A 9766-nucleotide genomic window follows, 5' to 3' on the forward strand; every position below is an offset into this window, starting at 1 on the left:
AACGTATATAGTATTCAGATGTTTCATCCTTCCTAAGCATTTTTAGAGGTCTTGCTATAATTAAGGGTGACGTCTTTTAACATAAATCTCAAATGGCGAACGGGAAATCAAATATAAACTAAACAATTGTTTTGATGATTATATCTTCTTAATGCTTATCGCAGCGTAACTGTCATAATGCAGTAAGGTGGATTATGGCGACCCCACCTGCGCTGATGCTCTTCAGATTATGTTTATGAAATCACCCGTGGAAAAATCCGGGCTACTTAATTTCGGATAATTGTACGGTTTTACTACTGTTTGTATGATATCTCTAAAAATAAAGTGCACGTGCTGACAACTATTATTACCTTTTTGTTTGTTAAATTAAATGACTTATTTTTAAAGTCACATGGCTTTTATGATTCCGCTATTTTTAAGAGATAACCGAAAAATTCCAGAATCTTCAACGTCGTTCGTTTTAATAGGTGGCTGTTAAATATTCAATTTTTTGCGAAATAAAATTCTGGTCACGTTCTATAAGTTAGGAGTTTTTGTCGACCAATTGCCAGAAAATTTAGATAACTAACGCGGTTTTCTACAAATAAATCATTACTATGAAGATGGGACAGATAAATTGTACGCAGTGTAGTGTTCTAGTTCTAACCCTAGAGTTTATATAACAGTGCAGAGTTATATCGGAGTGTTTGGTTGCTAGTTATTCGCTTGTGTTTCCGGGGTATGCTACAAGACTGGTGGCATTTGATTTATCTGTTGCCGATAGGTACGTAGTAGCTTTCCCAAGTCGTCGGTTGTTCACGTTATTGCTCTATTGTTCGCCGCGGGCGCGATTATGCTCGCTTCATGTTATTTACTTGTAAAGTTGTAACCAATATTTATTATGTATCGGTACCCAGTACTGATGCTGTTGGGAATGTCGTTTATTCTCTGTGGCACACTTTTGCAATGTATGCTTCATAGGTAAGTAAAATGTTCCTGTATTATATGTACCTAAGTAGATGCAAACTCCATATTTTTCATGGTCGCATATTAATATACCTATACCTACGGAGTTTTTAAACAACGTGGAATTTAATTAAGAGTCCAGACATTGCTCGTAAGACTTCTCACGATATCTTCAGACGCTATTCATCAAAAGACGCAGGACCGCTCCTTATCTGTCTTGAAAGGACGTAAATTAGGTCCACTTTGTTACCTCCTAATAAAATTTTAACATCTCAACTTGTGTTATCTCATATTTTTGTTTCGGATCTTAACTACCTGGCTTCCGTCGGTATATCATCAGATCCTTGAGTGACGTGGATGACTGTTTAATTTATGTCCATTACTTACACTGGCTTCGTTTTAAGGCGCTCTTTTTCTGGTGACAGTTTCGGCGCCATTTTGATGGTTATCGGTTCGGCGCGTGAAGATCCAGTTATAATCCGTGATCTGTGAAATTGATATCTGATATACTATGTTTTTCTCAGTTTTTTGATGTTCTTCTTGTGCTCACTGCATATAAAATACTTGAGGGCACAACAGTTTACAGATATTTATTTGGATAGTGTTGTGCGAACCTACTCTTTATTGTTCTACTAGTGTCTATAGAATAGCTTAGACGCAGAATTTAGTTTAACAAATTAATAATTGGCGAGGCCAGTATTATACATTAATTAATTTAATAAACACAATAAGACGACAGTAAATAAAAATATACCTAACGTTCACTTGAATGCAGCGTCCAATTTCTTCAATGTTCGTAATTAAAGTACATGGAACAATATATAGGCACATTTCTCTTGGTATCCTATTATCGGATCGATAATTCAATCTGGAGCGATATTGTCTGCGCCCGAGGCCTCCGGGCCGCTTCTGAGGTAGTAAGTAATTTTATAAGAGGCTCATATCTAATGCAATTGGGATGTTCATGACTACGCACTTGCAGACTCTGTGAGGCTCACAATGCCTTGTGGAGGTAAGTACCTATTTACTTTGGAAATATGATCACCTGGGCAGGCGTAAGTGCAGCGAGGGAATGGAAGGACAAGACGAGTGTTTAAGTTAATTTATTAATTTATAAGTTGTTTAACCCGCAAAGTGTAAATAGCATGAAATAGTAAAAAATAATAACGAGTTCTTACACTTTTTGGCGGTTTCTAGAAATGCCATCCCATCAAATAAGTATTTGATGAAGCTAAGTAGATGAATTAATATTTTAAAGAGTATAAATTTTCAAAATACTACCTATGTTTGAAATCATTATTGTACTGCATTGATCTCACATTTAAAGTAAGTCTGATAATTCTATGCTTATGTGGGTGAGCAAAGAATTATCAGACTTACTTCAATTACATTACGTACTCTATGACGAATAAAGCGATTAATAAAATCGATCGATTAAAGGTACCAACGAATAATAACATAAACATCGAATTGAACACGATTAAAGGGTCCGACCGACAGGCATCGATACCGGGATTTGTGACACTGGGCCATATATTAATTACAACTCACCAAACTTAATTGGTAAGTAACTGTTCTACTGATAATTAATAGTAATTGTAGGTTACTTGCAAGGGATATCACAATTTGGAGGGCAAATAGGTATATTTTATAAGCTTTTGTTGCGCTATAGGATGTAACTAAGCTTTCTGTGCTATTTCTAGGGCAGAGCAAGGTAACAGGTAGATACATACATAAGCTCACGCCCGCGATTTCAAATAGGATGAGCAGGGCGTGTATCGGAAGCCATTTGATACAAATTCCTGAGAAGGATAGCTATCTTATTCTTTTCTTCTATCGTGTGGGTTGTGAGGTGGATTACCAACCTCAGCAACCATGGTGTCAGGAATATTATTGAGCGGTTGACTACGTGGCTGTATGAGGAAGTGGTAACCCGGGTTAGCGTCAGAACCCCTGGACCAAGTGCTATATTTTATGTTTGGAAACTATCAAAGTTCAATACCTTTTTGATACTATTTGGTACCTACGAGTACATTAAATTATCTAGTACCTCACTTAGGTTTCAGATGCCTTCCGCAACACGAGTCATCGGACAATTGTGTGACGATCTGTAATGTCATAACCAAACTAGGGTTCATAAGGTTATTTTTGTGATAAGTCCGCACCGGGAATCGAACCTGGGACCTCAGATCGTGAGTCCAACTCTCAACCAATGCACCACGGAGGTCATTAAATGAGATGGATTTGATGGAATGCTTATAAGTCATAGAATGAACATGGCTCGGCTCGGCATTAAGTAGTAAGTATGCGGTGTATACCTACTGTACTTTAAAATAAAGAAAGTAAAGGTCATTGTCCTTTTTCCTAACTGTTTAAGAGACATCATAGGATTCCAAATTGCGCCTACTGAACATCCTACATGAATTACTAAGTATTTGTCTAATAGTCGAATTGAAAGTAATAAATAACTAACAATAGGCTCGCCCCTTAAACTCAGCTGGTGAGGAGTGGTGTAGGTATATCTTATACAACTCTGCCTACCCCTTTGGGGATAAAGGCGTGATGCTGTGGTATGCTCTTAATAAAGAACTGCCTAAAAGAAAACTACAGAGCGTAAACGGTTAGTTTCAATAAAAAGCAGCGGTTTTAAAGTTAATAGCCTACTACATCGTTTTAGAAGGTTTGTCAATAAACTGAATAATGTATTTAACTGTATAGATAAATTTATCATTTACAATTAATTAAGTAATAGCTTTTACTATCTGTCTCGTTTATTTATGTGGATAAATAAAAAGTATATAAATAAATGGTGGCTATGTGATCGTTCAACTAATTTAAGTATTTTTTTTTGTTTTTGACTTCTTAAAAGTAACATTAATATTTTTATAATGAGGATATTTTATTATTTATTTGATTTTTATCTGCAATTTAGCCGTCTCCAGCGGTATCCCGTTTTCAGAAGGTCTGCTTACCTAACCTGAAAATTGCCAGGCCCGGTTTTTTTACAGAAGGCACTGTCTGTCTGACCTTCCAACCCGAAGTGATAATCAGCCGAATTACAGGTTAAATCACTTTGTGTATTTACAGTGATTAATATCAAAATTATATTGTTATTTAAGTTATGCAATACTTATATATAAACTAACTGGTGGTAAGGCTGGCATAGGAAGACCTAGAAGGAGGACGTACCTTGACCAAATTGGAAATGTCCTTAGAAAAGATTTAGTACGATCTACTCTGAACCGTCGTGCGTGTATGAAACGATTGATTGAAGGAAGAGAAAATGTGTCAGGATCGAAGCAAATGGAATGCCATAGTCTCTGCTTACCCCGGTGGGAAATAGGCGTGAGTTCATATATGTATAATAGCCTCCGTGGTCTAGTGGTTAGAGCGTTAGGCTCACGATCTGGAGGTCCGGGTTCGATTCCCGATGGGGACATTGTCGAAATCACTTTGTGAGACTGTCCTTTGTTTGGTAAGGACTTTGCAGGCTTAAATCACCTGATTGTCCGAAAAAGTAAGATGATTCCGTGCTTCGGAGGGCACGTTAACCCGTTGGTCCCGGCTATTAGCCGTAAAAACACATCCACCAACCCGCATTGATTGAGGGGAGGCCTGTGCCCAGCAGTGGGACGTATATAGGCAGTTAAAAAAATGTATATATGTATATAAACTCAAATATAAACTCGCGCCCTTGATGCCCTTTACCTAATAGAACTCGTCAAATAATTTGTAGGTAAGTATGTTGTCTACATCCTATCTTGGTTCGCTCAGTATAAATCCTACCCATATTCGACCCTACATAACCAGAGTTTATGACATCGATACTAAAATATTCAATAAACCAACTTTTACACCTTTTTAATACATCTAGTAGTACTTAATCTAGTAGCTGAGAATTCCGCAATTGCTTGTTAATAAATAAATGAATTAATTGCGAAGTCTTCTGTTTGCTTTGGCTTATCTTTATAGTACGGGTACTGCTTCACACTTTGTAATAAAGTCCTACATAATTATAGTATATATTAGTGGTGTAAAACCATGACTGTATAGAGTACATAATAAATAAACAGCTTATATACATCCTACCTACTGCTGGGCACAGGTATCCCTTCAGTCAAGCGGCGAGCGTACTGCGTGGTTGATATGGCTAGAAGCCGGGACCAACAGCTTAACGTGCCTTATTTATTATTTATTTGTTTGTACACAATAAAACAGACACAAGAAACATACAAAGAAAACAGATAGTACAGGCAAGCTTATCTCTAAACAAACAGATTTCTTCCAGCCTTCTCAAAGGAATCATATTACTTTTTCAGACAATCATAGTCCTGTAGCTGGCAAGAATTTTTGGGTAGGTATTTGAGGCAAGCTGAAAACTTGTCCTATACCTCTCCTTTTATACCCCAACACAGAAAAAAATAAAAAAATAATATTTTTAGAAATGTAAGGGTTGATTTAGCCCCACTACTCACCAGGCAGGTCTGCAGTTCTGTGTTGGGATATAGTAGGAGAGAAATAGGACAAGTTTTCAGCTTGCCTCAAATACGTACCCAAAAATTCTTGCCAGCTCTCCTACTATGAGGTGATTCAAGCCTGCAATGTCCTAAACAAACAAATTGGACAGTAAACACATCATCAAAACAGGTAACGCTGCTAGCTTTTCTCCCTCGTTAACCATGGTCCTTCTTGACCCAATGGTGGTATTACGCTTCCCAACTTCCTCTTCATGAGATATCAGTTCTGAGGTCTAAACCTAATGGTTTATTGGTTTTGCTTAACAAATGTATTATTTTGTCAAAAATCGTTAATCCTTGCTCGCAATAGATCTTTCGTGAACCAATACTTTAACAAATCAAATCAAATTCTTTATTTGTGAACGCAGGTGTACAAAAAGATGTTATATAAAATTATTTGATCTCTGTATTCAGCTTGTTAGTAGGCATACAAATAGTTGTTTATTATTTATTTATTATGAAATTCAAAATTTTATGCAATGGGATTTTAAACAAACGTGACCATAATGTTAATAATAAGGATACCTGTCTATTATGTAGGGTTATTATTTGTTAGATATTCATAGATGTTATAATAGGCCTTATTAGTCAATAGAGGTCCCGGGTTCAAATCCCGGACGAGCCCCCGAAAGTTGTGGGATGGAAATAAAAGCTTGGCAATTGAGCTCCGACACAGTTTATTATATTGTTAAGGAATGTATTATATTCCTTTCGCCATTTCGGGAAAAAGTAAAACCCGCACACCACTATAGAGCATTCTAGAGTATCGCCATAGACAAAACAAAATTGATCATAGACCTCTTTCTTCAAGTATACATTCGTTTCATGGAATTTTAAAATCCTACATAAGTATATGTGTACCCCATTCTTATAACCATACAAACCTATTAGTTCCATCCCCGGGGACTTTATCGACCCGTGGTATATTATTGATAGGATACAGGAAGCGATTTATTAAAGTTTGATCGCCCGATCATAGAGGTGTACAAAAAGTTGTACTTTACACCACCGCCGCGATATCCTCTCGTTAAATTCTACTTTTTGTCCTACACCGACACCAGCGAGTGTTCGGTACGGCAGGTGATATTTGTCATATTCGGTTTGATAATTGAATATTTTTTTTATTCTCCGGTTCACATTCACTTTTATTATCTGATATGATATTTTTATTGACTAACGCATCTATCCGTAGACTTACTATATCCAATTAATCGTTTTGATGTTTAATTTAATAAACTTACCTAGTACCTACATAAATACTGTTTTATTAAGCAAAATCCTACTGATTTAAGTAAATATAGACATTATACTTAAATCTTTTTATAGTTCACGTACTGATTTTATATTACCTAGTAGGGCCTGTGCCTAGCAGTAGCACGTATATAGGCTGTTTGTTTTGAGGTATAGGTATCATTACCATCATCATCAGCCGTACGACGCCCCCTGCTGGGCATAGGCCTCCCCCAAGGATCTCCACGACGATCGGTCCTGCGCTGCCCACATCCAGCGGCTTCCCGCGACCTTCACCAGATCGTTGGTATAGGTATGTTAATATTAATTAACATTAAATAATTACCTTGAATCTTGATGTAAAACAGATCGTTATTTATTTATTTGGATAAGCAATACGACAAAACACTCATTCGTTACCAATATTCGTTCGTTCGTTATTTGTTTGTCAATATTCTTCCATTCTTTGGAGTATTTTCAAAGCGGCAACACTGTACTTTTATTTCCTAAAACTTTAAATCCTGAGCTAATCTCATTAATAGACATGTAAATACTGTCCACGGTGCGGGTGAAATAAAGCATTTCTCATATTGTCGGAGTGTCCACGATAAGTATAACGTATTGGTAATTATACCTCGATATATCGCTCTTTGATGTTTTCTCTCGCTCATTAATGGAACATTACTCTTTCTTTACGTTGCTAGAAAAGAACCGTTTTTTCTTATCCCCTATATATTGTTACCTGTGTTTGATCTAACGAATTACCTGTTTTTGGTCGGAGAGGCATGAAAATATGAGCTACTTTGGATTCATGTTCCTCCAAAATACATAATCTATATTTATTTAATAATTATTGTACACGAGACAACACAGAAAACACAATATGACCACACGAAGAGAGAGACACAACTTATTTCTAACAACAATTTCTTCTAGTAAGCCTGTGACGAGAAGAGGGCAGCGTGTACAAGAATGCACATTTAATCATTAAATGAATAAACATACATACATAAACTCACGTCTATTTCCCACCGGGGTAAGCAGAGACTATGGAATGCAATTTGCTTCGATCCTGACATACTTTTCTTGTTTCCGCCGCATTCAAATGACAATACACTACTTACGTACAATAATTATTATAATAAACTTACATACAACTACACTGTATAGGACACTAAGTTTAGTCATAATTGAATAATCTGATCTTATTTAGCTAATTTGTAAAATAAACTGACCTAAAAGAAGGGCCCGTCCGGGATTTGAACCCGGGACCACTCACACCCAAAGCGAGTATCATACCACTAGACCAACGGGCCGCTTGCATTCAGTCTGAAAAGTAAAGTAGTTATGAAATTTTGTAAGGTTGTTCAACGGAGCTAGACATTTGTGTAAATATCGATTCCTTTATTGTTGATGAATACTTAGGAGTTACTTGTATTGTACTTAACCTCTAAAATGAATAGTTATTTACTCAACATTTTCTCAACTCAATGACGTAATCAATAAGTGGGTACATCAGGTATATACATAAACTCATGCCTACTTCCCATCGGGGTGAAATCCCACCCATCTGCGGAGAGTATTACAACTTACTATTGTACGTGAATTTTAATATGATTAAATAGTTGATTAACTTTTATATGTTTTTGTAACTGATTCCTGAAACCGAATCGCTGTCAAGGCACTTTTAGATTTCTTTCATTGTATTCAACTAGGATCTTTCAAAAGATACCCCGTGTTACTAAAGTGTTTCACATTTCCTGCATTCATCTATTTGGTGTCGCACGGTGCGTGTTTATCGATCTCCTCGTGATATAGCCGATCTGACCCAACAGCATAAACGAACCTGCGGCGGGTCCAAAGAAAGACGATGACGTGGGAACCGCAGGTTTATCGCGCCAACAGATTGCACTCCTAAGCTGGGGCTCCACCGGGTGACCGTTTTCTCGTACAGTCATGAGCAATATCATGTACCCACTTTAAAACCCTGTCGCACTATCATATTTGACATTTAATGGGGCTTACGGTTTAAATTGTCAAAAAAGTTAATGTGACATGGTTGCAAAGTGTATATTAATATTCGTGACCGTACATAAGATCACGCCAATTTCCCACTCTTTTCTCTTCATCGAAGATAGAGAGAATTTTCCATTGAGGTAAATACGTCACTTTCGCTTCTTAAACTTTTATCAATATATTCATACCTATAATGCTTGTTTTTATTAATATCTATAGCCAGTACAATTATTATCATAAGAATGTGTTCGGAATCTGACAAAGAATCCTGGCCAAAACCTCATTTGGTTCCCGCCAAATCCTCCGACTCCAAGCTTTAAAAAAAATACCAGTTAATTCGATTCACCGCCATTGCAGCTTTTCGGCGGGAAACGGGAACGGGACAGTTGCTTTCTTCATTGAGTAATCTAAATAATTAATACGAAGTGGTGTTTTGTGGTTAATGATCGCATTAAGTTAGTCGGAAGACATTCGCGAGTGTTATTATATTGGAGTATTCAATGAACAAAGTGTATCTGCCTATTTTCGCTTCGTGCCGGGAAGCCGCTTCATAACTCAAAAGTTTATGCGGACTTTTGAGTTAATTCGTTTGGGGTTCGGAGTAGGAGTCTACTCCGAGGGTGGGGGCTTAGGTTTCATCATCATCACCTTTCATCATTTCATTAATCATCAAGAAAAAAAATACGTCAGACATGGCTGTATGGGCATAGTTCCCTTTGCCTTACCCTTCGGGGAAAACCAAAACAAAAAAAAAAATCACCGCCATTGCGCGCGTACGTTTTCAAGAAACTTTGAATACGTGATAAGTTTGGTAAACCCAATATTTTGGTTTAAAAACCATCAAAAACTGGATGAGCAGCTTCAAGAGTACTCCGAGGTTAGAAGATAACGAATACACAACAAATCCTGTGAGTAATTTTCCCTTATTTTTTATTTGCATTTTAAAATTTCGCTATATCTTAGTTCACCAACAGGCGATTCGAAGTTTAAAATGTAGCATTTTTTGTAAGTGGAAGTCTGAAATAGCAGTTGCGATAAACACTATTGACAACATAATT

The 9766-nt window shown here is 36.9% G+C and overlaps 1 non-coding gene across 1 annotated transcript; it reads right to left on the reverse strand.

Annotated features, from left to right (window-relative positions):
* Positions 1 to 7936: 7936 nt before the first annotated feature.
* Trnap-ugg (transfer RNA proline (anticodon UGG)) lies at positions 7937 to 8008 on the reverse strand. The gene has a single exon. It is a non-coding gene; the product is annotated as a tRNA-Pro (tRNA).
* Between the last annotated feature and the right edge of the window lie 1758 nt (positions 8009 to 9766).

This window comes from Pectinophora gossypiella, chromosome 12 (assembly GCF_024362695.1).
Source record: "Pectinophora gossypiella chromosome 12, ilPecGoss1.1, whole genome shotgun sequence".
Lineage (NCBI taxonomy): Eukaryota > Metazoa > Arthropoda > Insecta > Lepidoptera > Gelechiidae > Pectinophora > Pectinophora gossypiella.